Consider the following 12,078-nt stretch of genomic DNA (forward strand, 5'->3'; position numbering starts at 1 on the left):
AACCTAAAGGTGTCTTCGTAAGCCCTGCATAATACATACATATCCGAACATAATAAAGGCACAGAGTGGCTTCAGAAATCTTACCGATCAAGAATATAAAAATTCCCTTAAACCTAGCTATAAAAAATCTAAAGGTTTCCCTATAAGCCCTACCTATTAGAGATCTAGAGATTTCTCGGTAGACCCTGAAAAGGAGAATAAATCAAAAGCCAGAAGGGCCAGCAAAATATGGTCATTATCCACTCGATATAATCCCGAGCAATAAACCGTGAGTGGACTACCTTTTCTTCTTCGCAACACCAATTTACTAAATTCATGTATAGAATAGAAAATTCTCAAGATAAATACACGAACAGTGCTCCATACAATAGTTGCAATATTAATTAATTCACTAATGAAAATAAAAAAATAAAAATAAAGGGGAAACTTCCGCAAATAAATGTTGGATATTTTAATAATAAATAGTAATCTATGCACTCATATTTCAGTATTCGCAACACTAATATCGAGACGTCCAATGCAGCCATTTGGGAGGCTGCTGGTATAACTGCGTCACATGATCCAGAAACAGGAACGTGCTTCTTCAATCCAGTGAAATAGGACTGGGCATTGGGCATAATATAAGCGCAACACTACTATAAAAAACGCGATCATTCATCGACGCAATTCTAACTAGAATATTAATTAAAACAATCGCGATGGAATGCCGCAACACTAATTTTTAAGGTAAAAATAAAATTAATATCCATATATGAAGAAACAATATTTTATTGTGCAAGTATAAATTGCAATGCTATAAAATTAATCAAACGTTAATACTTTAAAATCTAATTTTAAATGAAGGAAAAATTGTAAAGGAAACAAGGAAAACTAATACGTATTACTCTGTCAGAAATTCTGAAGATTCATAATAAAAATTGCAAAAGAAAATGGCGATATCATAATTCGCAACTCTAAAGCAACCTCGATTATCATTTTATCGCAACTCTAATTCAAACCGTAATCATTCTCTCGCGACACTAATAAAAAGCCGCGATATTATTTCGCAACTCTAATTCAACCCGTAATTAATCTCTCGCGACACTAATAAGAAAAACCGCGATTTGCCCAATGTGATGATGGACCGATATATACATCGGTCAAAAAAGAAAAAAAGAACTACTACTACTACTATAAATACTAAAATTGAGCATAGTGACAAAGTAGTAACGAGAATGACTTTCCATGCTCTGGATGACCCAGAGGATGCAGAGCCATTAGTAGTTGCCCTCTTGAATGGCAGTTTGTCGGGCCTCTTCGGCTCATAACCTCTTCTTTCTTCGGGCGTAATGCCCGCTAAAACTTAAATCTAGCTCGAGTCTTTCTAATCGCAAAATAAAAAATAACAGGTGAAATAAAAAGATAAACCGCGGATGCTATTCCCCGTGTATCGCTGTCCGCATGTGCGTACTCGAGCAATAAACGTTCGTTTCGGAACCTACTCCGTACTCGCGACCACGACCGCGATATTCGAAAAATCAGTAGGCAAGGCTCAAGACAAATGGTATGCTCCATTCGTGATGCCAGCTTCGTCGTCGATTTTTCAAATCAAATTTCCTGAAACAGGTTGGACAAGCAAAATCGCGCCTACCCGACCAGAGACTGTGTCAACCTGCCTGGCCCTACCTACTTATAATATTCACACCGGAAAGTATGCTACCTATCCTACCTAGCCCTATATTTAAAAAATAGCAAAACAGACAACACACCAACACACTCACACTACGGTTCTCACACATAACCCGGGCGCAAGAGCCTACACTAGAGAGACGTCCCGGGACGCCTCCGACACCGGAGTTAGGTTGGGGTTAGCTTAGGCATACAACTTTCACGCTCTAATGTACATTTTCCTGAAATCGATTGACGATGGCTAGCGATCATTGCGTAAAAATATTCTGTATATTTCAACTTTAATTATTCAACTATATTTAAATTTAGATTTTAATTAAATACATATAATTGTATATAATCATGTATATCTATCGTCATCTAAAGAAATAATTTGAGTGGAATAGGTCATCGTATTTTAATCAATGTAATTATCATTGTAGTTTAATACTGAGATTAGTAATATTAATATTAACATCCACTATACCTATTTACTAACACTGTTATTTCCAATGATAATTGGATTCCAATTCCACAGCCTAACCACATACACACTCAGTAGAAAATACGTCGTGCACGATACGCTAACGCAACGTCAGTCGCTGAAAAAATTGTTAAGCTTATAGACTACTCATCATGTCCATTGCCTTTCTCCCACCCAAGACGCACCTGGGCACGTGAGTGAGATTCCGACAATGAACATGGAAGGGGTTAAACCTGGAAATCCTATGCTAAAAATATGATTAGCCTATTTATTATATTTTGTATCTAACAGGCTAATATTCTTCGATTTTGCAATCTAATTTCACTTCAAATTTTAATAATTCTATCCTGTATTTTACTTCATTATTTTAATGAAAAATTAAACTATTATGCTAGAATGAAGGAAATTAATGAAAAATGTACATATTTATTAAACATAAATTAAGATACAATGCAAATAATATTTATATGAATAAATAACAATGGACTCTAAATGAACTTTATTACTCGAAATATCCTCAGGCGATATCTTTATCAAAACACATTTTTAAAAACACAAAGAAACGTTTAAAACCCGTTTTGATTCTGAAATCAGCCTGTCGCGAAGTGTTTTCTTGCACGTGAAATTAGTAATATCCGTCATAACGGGCAGACAAAGTTATACTTAAACATATACTTCTCTATTTCATATTTTTACTGAAACTATACTGTGTATACTTAAATAATAAAACTGTTCCATACCATCGTTAAGTAAAAGATTAAAATAAATATTATTTATAATCTTCATCAGCATTATAATAACTTTAGTCATAATTGAATTTTGCATATTAACGAAGTCTGAGGGTATCAGACTTCTTCACTACAAAATACTTAAACGAAGTCATTTTGTCGTTTATTTCAATACTCATATATATATTCATATGAATATTTGGACTTTATAAATATATAGTAATACTGAATATAATTTAATTTTATAAATAATTGTATTGAATATATTGTGTAATTTTCAATGATATGTATATATATATATATATATATATTAATTATGTCTAGTAATATAATAATTATAAAATAATACATTAAAATGCGTTGTGCAAGAAAACCTATCCTGAATTAATAAATAAAATATAGACCACAAAATGTTACTACTCACGGGTATAATAAATACCCGGGGTCACTATGCTCCTCAAAAATTCTACTTATACAACCAATCACCCGTGCTGATTCGGACCTTTCATCCTACGACATGATTGAGTGACCAGAGGAAGAAAAATGCATGCGACTCACCATTAAATGCGAAGAACGTTATCATCGATATTGTTGTATCCTGAAGGAAGTCGTGATTAAGCCGCAATCATCAATTCGGGATCGTCGATTTCGATGGAACAAGTGAAGGCTAGAAGAAACCTGTAACAAAGCGTAGAATATTATAATTTGTTTTTAAAGACGGTGTCGATTACTTGAAAAATGTAAAATAATGAAAACCTGATTTTCATAAGATTGAGAAAGTCCAATATTGCCTCGGTAAAAAATTGTGCGGGAAATGCAGCAAAATTCAACATATTTACTGTAAATATGAAAATCTTCTGTGTTTAATTATTTACAAATATATTTTGGAATATATAGGTTAAAACAATGAAATAATTCTTATAATTCATTTATAACAAAGAAATTATTCGATATATTCGATCTAACAATGCGATTAGTATAATCTTTTCTAATTGCATCCTAAAACTTTCCTGTCTTGCATCTTAAAAATCTTCATACTCTCAAAAAAAGTATGAAATTGTTAATTATCCCATTATATATATCATATATGTATCACGAAAAAAATAACTGTACACTAAATATTTTCAATGATTCAATGAAAAGACAATACAAACGTGATTGCTTTCATTAAAATGAATGAAATATTACCAAATCACCGGAAGCCATCAAATTAATCGAGAATCGCCATATTTTCGTCTATGTTATATTTCGTCGATATGTCGTTCTATATTTCGTTGCATATTTCGTCCATATTTCGAATTTATATTCCTTTCGTGCCAACCACATCATTAACCAACAACCTGTACAAAAGAAGACAAATAATTTAATATAAATATACAAAAGTATAATCAAATACATTAAAAAGAAATAACGATCGAATATAAAATCTAATTCAGACGCAGAAAGTACAAACTATCGATAAGTAACAGTCAACGTACGATCAAAGGAAAAATAAAAAAGAACCCAAAAGAATACTTGGTTTTGTTATAATAATAAACGTATGTAATAAAACAAACCTGATGCCTCGTAGTAGTATATGATGGCAGCAGGATAAGCAGTACAAATGTGTAATACGCAATTGACAGGATACGTATCAGAAATGTCAATTCGTACATCTTCACGCAACAAGCTTCCATAATCGACTGCCCCGCAACCCGCAGTTTCGCCAGGCAACTTTCGTACTGGGGTGGGGATGTTTCGACTGGCGGCAAATCGACCGCGTTTGAATCAACAAATGTTGGAAGTGTATCTATCTCCGAACATATCGTATTTCGCAGATAGAACGTCAAGCAAATATGTATATACATATGTACGTATATATTATATATTATTATACATACAGTGACTCATGAAAATATTTCAATATTAATGGTGTAATTTTTTTATAAATATGTATGTATTGATCAACGTTTTCGAGAAATATAGTTACAAAATTCAATGGTACTTTATAATAAAATAAATACTTTTCGTATTATGCTTATCTATATATATATATGTACATAAATAAATATAAACAACTAAAATAATCTGGTCGCGCCATCTATGATGAACCACTGATACTTTTACTACTGGTTAGTGTTCACTGATTCGCTGCCAGATGGCTCCATTATATCCATAGGAACCTGCATTAATTACATGTATATAATTAATCAATTACAAAGTTAAAGTTTCTATTTAATTCGTAAATAATTAAAAAATTAGGCTTGTAAGGAAAGTTTGATCTTTTAATTTCGTCATGAGGAAATTACTTCATTCTCTGCCGCTAGATGGTCATAGTATGTCCACGTTTCGATCAAATTTTTATTTTGTAAAAAAAACTAATTAAAAAGATTAATTTGTGAACTTTTATAATCGCGTCCCTCAAATTAGACCTTCGGCTCTCTTCCCACTTTCTTTTTGATTCAGGAAATGCTTATATAAAAATTAACAAATTCCATATTACTCGATAGATGCAAATTCTCGTTCGAATTTCATTTTCCGTCGGCTAAGCTCGAAACTTGCGAACATAGTTGGAAATATGTGCACCATCTTTCGCACAGTTTTGCAAACGAATTTCCGTTTACTAAAGTAATTATTAGCAGCAATTGCAAAACTACTACTATCACACACTAGCTGTATGATAAATTTAACTAATCACAATTTCTCCTATACATACATATCTTCTATCAACATGATTATTATCGAACCGGTGGAAATCTAATGAAAAAACCTAACGAAATAGATTTACTCGACTAAATTTTAACATCCATACGCGATGGATCACCAAATTAAACCGCAAGTCCACCGGGAACCTAAGATAAGCTACACTGTGCTAGATTTCCACCACTGGCGTGTATGATAGATGAACCGTACGCTGATATCTTAATATTTAATATTTCCAACAATTCCATTATCAACTTATCCCGAAATACGAAAATTCTTTCGAAATACGAAAGTTCTACGATTCATCAAAAATTCTCTCTTCTATCGTGTCAAGTTGCACAGCGTTAAATAACTACGTGATAGATGGGTCGCATGTCGATAGTTGTTGTTGGCAAGGGGGTTGCATTAAGCTGTGTGGGTCGATTTGTGTATACGTATAGTTGTGGGTCGCTTTTACAGCTGCGAGGCTCGACGTGGAAAGCGCGTGCATAAGAGAGAAGCCACGAGCGGACGCGACGAGAGAGAAAGAGGAAAAGAACGAAGCTCTAGCTTCGTTCTCGAGGAGAACCTTCAAGAGCTTGGCCCGCAGTTAATTGCCAGCATTTAATGAGCGCTCTTTGACGCGCCGCGCGAACCGCCGCTGTAACACTCGTAATGGCCGGTGCTTTTCTGACGACTCCGGCCTCTCTTTCTATCTTCTTCCTTTTCTCTCTGTTCGCGTGGTACAGATGTACCAGTTCTCTCCGAAGCTGCCAATGCGCGTTCCCTCTGCCTATACGCGGCTTGCCTGACTGGTAAATGAAAATGGCCACGTATTATCGAGCCACGCTCGTGTAATATACTTTAGTATAGGTTATTGCTATATAGGTGCATAGGTGGATACCCAGCCACCGACGAAAACCACTTTAACGATTGAGATATTAGCTGGCCAGGTTGCGCGAGAGGGAAGAGGATGACGAAACGAGCCGTTTCAACGATGTAGCCGGTCGCGGCTGATAGTTTTGTTGAATCATTTGCTCTGTCAGAACCGTTTGCCAGCGCTTTTTTGGTCATGTTACGTGTGGTTCGTTGACTGCATCTATTGAATATACGTGTTAGATCTTGAGGCACATGAGTTTTTACTGACCTTTCTTAGGTCACTCTATCATAGGTAGAGGCAATAGTCTTTATGGATGAATGAAAATATTTTTTCACTTATTGCACGTTGCATCGATTTCTTATCTAGTTAAGACTGCGTAATCCTTCAAACCATTCGGTGGAATTACTACGAATAGTATACAGATATTATGAATCCAAAGTAGCTATTCATCGGTGCATTACGAGTCATTGCTGTGTAATAACGGTAAAATACATCTATATTAGTGTCAATACGTCGTTCAATTTCTGACAGCGCAATTCGAGTAAAATGATTTGCATAGTTCTTGATATTCACTTGCAGATGGTTCTTTGTTAGAATTTATTAATACCGATTAACTTGTAATTTGTGGTTTGTAAAATTTGACTCGTAACATTGCTTCAATTGTATGGGATTTACCGATGGTTTGTCGCTATCCCCAGAGAGTTTCAGTTTTTCACTGAAATATTTGGAATCTTTGAATCTTTGAAGGGACACATGGTAGACGAGGCCTGCTGCTCGTGGAAATATTCCCGGAGGACAACGATTCACCTAATTGTCATCCATTCACCCCTTTTCTTGGGCCGGGGCGCGGCTCACTCGTCTCCCGTTTCTTGGGACCGAGGCTCAAAAAGCGACAGAACCAGCACTATTACTTATGCATTGACGTATTTTGACAAGTCTCTCGGTGTCACACAGTGGAGACAGTTTACCCTCCTACTGACGCGACTATAGTTGGGAACAATTTGCTCGCGAGAACCTGGTGGGCGTGATCTCGATGACGATTAATTTTACGAGGAGCAGGACTTTTTCGGAGAACCGTGTGCACCGTATTGAAACGTTTTAGTCGAATATTTTTGGAAAAGATACTACGTAGGATTTGAAGTGCTGAATTTGTGCATTACGAGTGGAAAATAAATATAAATTAAAAGAAGAAGAAATAGAAGTTTACAACTGACGTTTCTACTGCAATCGTTTACGACTTAATTACGTTTTCTATCGAAAGAGAATTTCTCTAGTTTAAGGAAAATACGATAGAATAGAGCTTACATCGGAAGCTTACTCCATATTCGTCAGTTATTCTGCTTACTCGGTATAAAATTAAAGTTTAGACGAAATTACAAGATATTGAATTTTTATATTTATATATGTACGCGTCTACTAACGACATTCCACTGGAAATGTTTCTTTGTAGTCGTCCCATTTTACACGAATTTCCAAGATATAGATGCCAGACATTTTCTTGAGAACTTCCGGTGAATCATTCCCGATAGACCGATTGATCATTTTACCTATAGACACCTGGAAACCTCTGGCCAGGTTAGATCTACGCGCAGATTCAAGTCTGTCTTTGAAAATCACTCTTGGGACCAAGCGTTCGAAATTGAATGATCTCTGTTCGCTGATGATGGAACTTGCTCCTGAGAGTTTCGTTCTCACTGCTTGCCATTCGACCAAATTGTCTTTTTGTCTCGATATCGACTGTTCCGAGAATCCCCTATAATAGTATTATTCGTAGCTTCCCGAAAGTTCCAAATTATTTTGTACGTGTAGAGTTTGATTTAAAATTGAATGAAAATATATATTTACACCTGCGGCCATTAGTATCTACGTATTAGGAAACCTGATTGTATTAGGTTGTCCGAAAAATGTCTTTCTTTTACAGACTCGACTTTTACAATGATGCATCTTTATACGAACACGAAACTTAATCTGTCGAACGTTGTGATCTTTATTTTGATAGAACAAAATGGATCATACGTGATTCGACAAAATAATATAAAACGGAAAATGTTGTGCATCCATTATTTCCTTATGAAACAAAAGAAACTTTTCGGACGACCTAATATTTAGTAAACGTTGAACACTCTGCGTTGTTATCGTTTCCTAATTATTTTACTACAAACCAGTTGCTTTATTCTCACAACGCTTTATAACGTAAAATTTATTAGACTTTTCCGACAAATATAACGAATAAGTGTCGCGATACTTATGGCCTGCAAATGTATTTGCATCATGATGCGTAACCTAGTAACACGAAAGGAATTGACGCGTAATATGATTTAAGGGAGCAATACGAACATTCGACAGTTCTCCTCGGCAAATCCATTAAAAGGGGAAACACAGGGAATACATTGAAAAGGGCAAAAGCGAGGGATGATGCCGAACCAATTAATTTATAGGACAGATGCAGCCACGGTTTCACTTTAATCAGAGCCGAGACTGAAGGAGGCTCGTGTACAGGCATTTTACGTGAAATTTATGTACCCTCTCGAAGAAGCGAAGAACGAAGCGCGGAGTCCACGATCGGACACGCTGTTGCACACGGCTGCTCGTCATTAGAGGGATAATGCATATCTTAATGATTACGAAACGAAACACTGACACGATGCCTGGATACGTAAGTGCACTGGTGAATGGCGACGAGACCTGGCGACTCAGCCCATCCACAATCTTGCAACCGTCCCACGCTCCTGCAATCAGCTCCCCATAAACTACAATCACGACACGTGCTATCCCTGCGGTGGATCCTGCGCTCCCTGTAAACAGGCGATAGCTGCGAAGGATTAAATCCTCCGGAAGATGAATTCAAAACGCTCGCGGATCACGGTTTAACCGTCCAGCCGGTATACCGACGCTGTACCATGCAATTAATAGTGATTCCGCTATACTGTTACTGTGTATGTATAACGTATAGTCTGCGGATAACGTGATAATAGGTGTACGTGGATCGAAGATGATGCGTTAAAGCGATTTCTTTTTGGTTGCTGCTTAGCCTGTTTCGTGTGTTTTTATCGGCAGCTGGCTTTTACCGCGTGATTTAATTAATTGCGATGCGTTGACGAAGAATTGAACTTTTTTTTTAAAAAAGATTTATTTCTAGCCTTTGGAGTATTTTATTTTGTAATTATAAACTACTGGTATATAGAGCTTGGTTGTCAAAATGATTGGTAACAATAAGTTAAAAGTGTATGTATCTACATACTTGGTTCGATGATGCATTAAAATGATGTGGTTTTATTTTGGTTGCTGTTTAGCTTATTTTACGTATTCTTACTGTTAGTTGATTTTTATGTGTTGTTCCAATTAATTGTGCTACATCATTGGTATCTACGATTGAATTCTTTTGCAGACTTGCTTCTGATATACTTGAAGTATTTTATTTTGTAATTACAAACTACTGGTATATTGAGCTTGGTTATCAAAATGATTGGTAACAATAAGTTAAAAGTGTATGTATCTACATACTTGGTTCGATGATGCATTAAAATGATGTGGTTTTATTTTGGTTGCTGTTTAGCTTGTTTTACGTATTCTGACTGTCACTTGACTTTTACGTGCTGTTTCAATTAATTGTGCTACATCGTGGTATCTACGATTAAATTCTTTTGCAGACTTGCTTCTGATATACTTGAAGTATTTTATTTTGTAATTACAAACTATTGGTATATAGAGCTTGGTTGTCAAAATGATTGGTAACAATAAGTTAAAAGTGTATGTATCTACATACTTGGTTCGATGATGCGTTAAAATGATGTGTTTTTATTTTGGTTGCTGTTTAGCTTGTTTTACGTATTCTTACTGTTAGTTGATTTTTATGTGTTGTTCCAATTAATTGTGCTACATCATTGGTATCTACGATTGAATTCTTTTGCAGACTTGCTTCTGATATACTTGAAGTATTTTATTTTATTATTATAAATTACTATCGGAGCTGAATTATCCAGATCCATGATCAGTTCTGTAAAATGTTATATTTATTAAAAAGCTCATAAATACTTTTGTAATTTGCTTCAGCGGTTTCGCAGTTTTTGGTTGTTATCAGGATTCTTTCGTGTATTTTTCTTGTTGGTCCATGTTTACGCGTCTCGGATTACAGTCGTGATTAACAGTGCACTATTGACAATAAATATTAACGAGGACACGAAGAAAATAAAGCTGTAATGGCAATGCACAGGGTTCGTGTCTTAACGCGGTTGTAAGCCCTATTGTGTTGGATTATAACGCTCGTCCAGACGATTCCAGCTTGTTTTTCGGCTAATCTCAAAGGTGATTACACGCGAATCAGAGAAGATTCCTTTGTCGCAGCGGGGAATCAGCTCGACATACCTAACGCCCGAAGAAAGGATGAAGAAGATTGATCATTGACGTATTAAAATATGTCACGTGATCTCTTGAAATTTGTACTAGCCTTTGTATCATATAAAATGTGTTTGAAGAGACTGAAAGAATTTATATCTTTGGTTACTTTTTACATCTGCTACGAATGTAATTAATTGAAGCTATTACGTTTGAAGATCACAAAAGAAGAACGTGATGGGATTGGAAACATTTTATGTTTCTTAGAAGAAAGCAATTCTATAGTTCAAAACCCTTTTAACCGGCCCCATTTTGGCAACAAAATCCTACAAAAATAAATATAAAAGCTTTAGTACCTAAGGTTACCTATTTAAATATTTCTGTAGATTATTTCGTGTAACATTTGATTTACTAAAAGTTTGGCACGTAAAAACAGGTTTACATGTTTGCAGTAAACGCAGCACGAATGATTGCCACGATTCGTGTTGTTCTATTTGCCGAAAGGAAAACAAATCAAACCGAAATCTGTATATTCAAGGAAAGAAAATAATTTGTCGCCCCTTCTAAATGAAAATATTCCCTTAAAGCATGGAAAATGAGTCGCGTTTGTTCGACGCGACACGAAGATGCATCATCGATCCCTAGGGTTTCGCGATTCAATTAAACGCACGATCACTCGTCAAATACAATTCGTTTTAATTAACGACGCGAATCGAATCACAGGCACAGCAACGACTATGACGTGTGCGAAATAGATTCCTCTGAACTTTACACGATCCCATTGATCGAATCACGCGATGCAGCTTCTACCAGGGTTACCAAGTTTCGCGATCAACGTTCTGATTTTGATAAACAGGGTCGCTATCACTACGAAAACGAACAAAAATCCAGCGAATGGAAGAAGAGGAGAAAATAAGAAATAAAATGAAAATGAAAATAAGAAATAAAGTTGGAGTATCCATACGTCCTATGAAAATTGTTCCTCGTTATCTATAGGTAGATATATTTTGTTCCTTATTCCACTAGCTCTTGCACACTACCATAGTATTATTCAAATCATATTCTCATTCCTCATATCTTTTCTCGCTGATCCTAAACTATCCAATAATCCCTCGTTCTTTCCTCACCGCTTATCGCATTACAGTCTAAAGCTGTCTCGCAATGTACCCCAAATTTGATCATTCGAAGATGGAGTTTCAAGATGTAGAAGCTTAGCTGATTCGTGTAACCCTGTGTTTTAGCACATTATCGAGAAACGATCGCCTTCGATTAAACGTCATTACATTTAGCTACCGATTCTACCTCCACCGGTCGGACATCGAAGGAGCGTGAAGGTACGCGTG

The 12,078-nt window shown here is 35.8% G+C and overlaps 1 long non-coding RNA gene across 1 annotated transcript in view; it reads right to left on the reverse strand.

The window, feature by feature from the left end:
• Nucleotides 1–1,858: 1,858 nt before the first annotated feature.
• LOC138187152 (uncharacterized) overlaps nt 1,859–12,078 on the reverse strand; it is an 87,203-nt gene continuing 76,983 nt past the window's right edge. The window contains exon 4 of the long non-coding RNA XR_011175098.1: nt 1,859–3,537. This is a non-coding gene — a long non-coding RNA (uncharacterized LOC138187152). The remainder of the gene's footprint in view (nt 3,538–12,078) is intronic.

This window comes from Bombus flavifrons, chromosome 14 (genome assembly GCF_040668555.2).
Source record: "Bombus flavifrons isolate JBK064 chromosome 14, iyBomFlav1_principal, whole genome shotgun sequence".
Taxonomy (NCBI): domain Eukaryota; kingdom Metazoa; phylum Arthropoda; class Insecta; order Hymenoptera; family Apidae; genus Bombus; species Bombus flavifrons.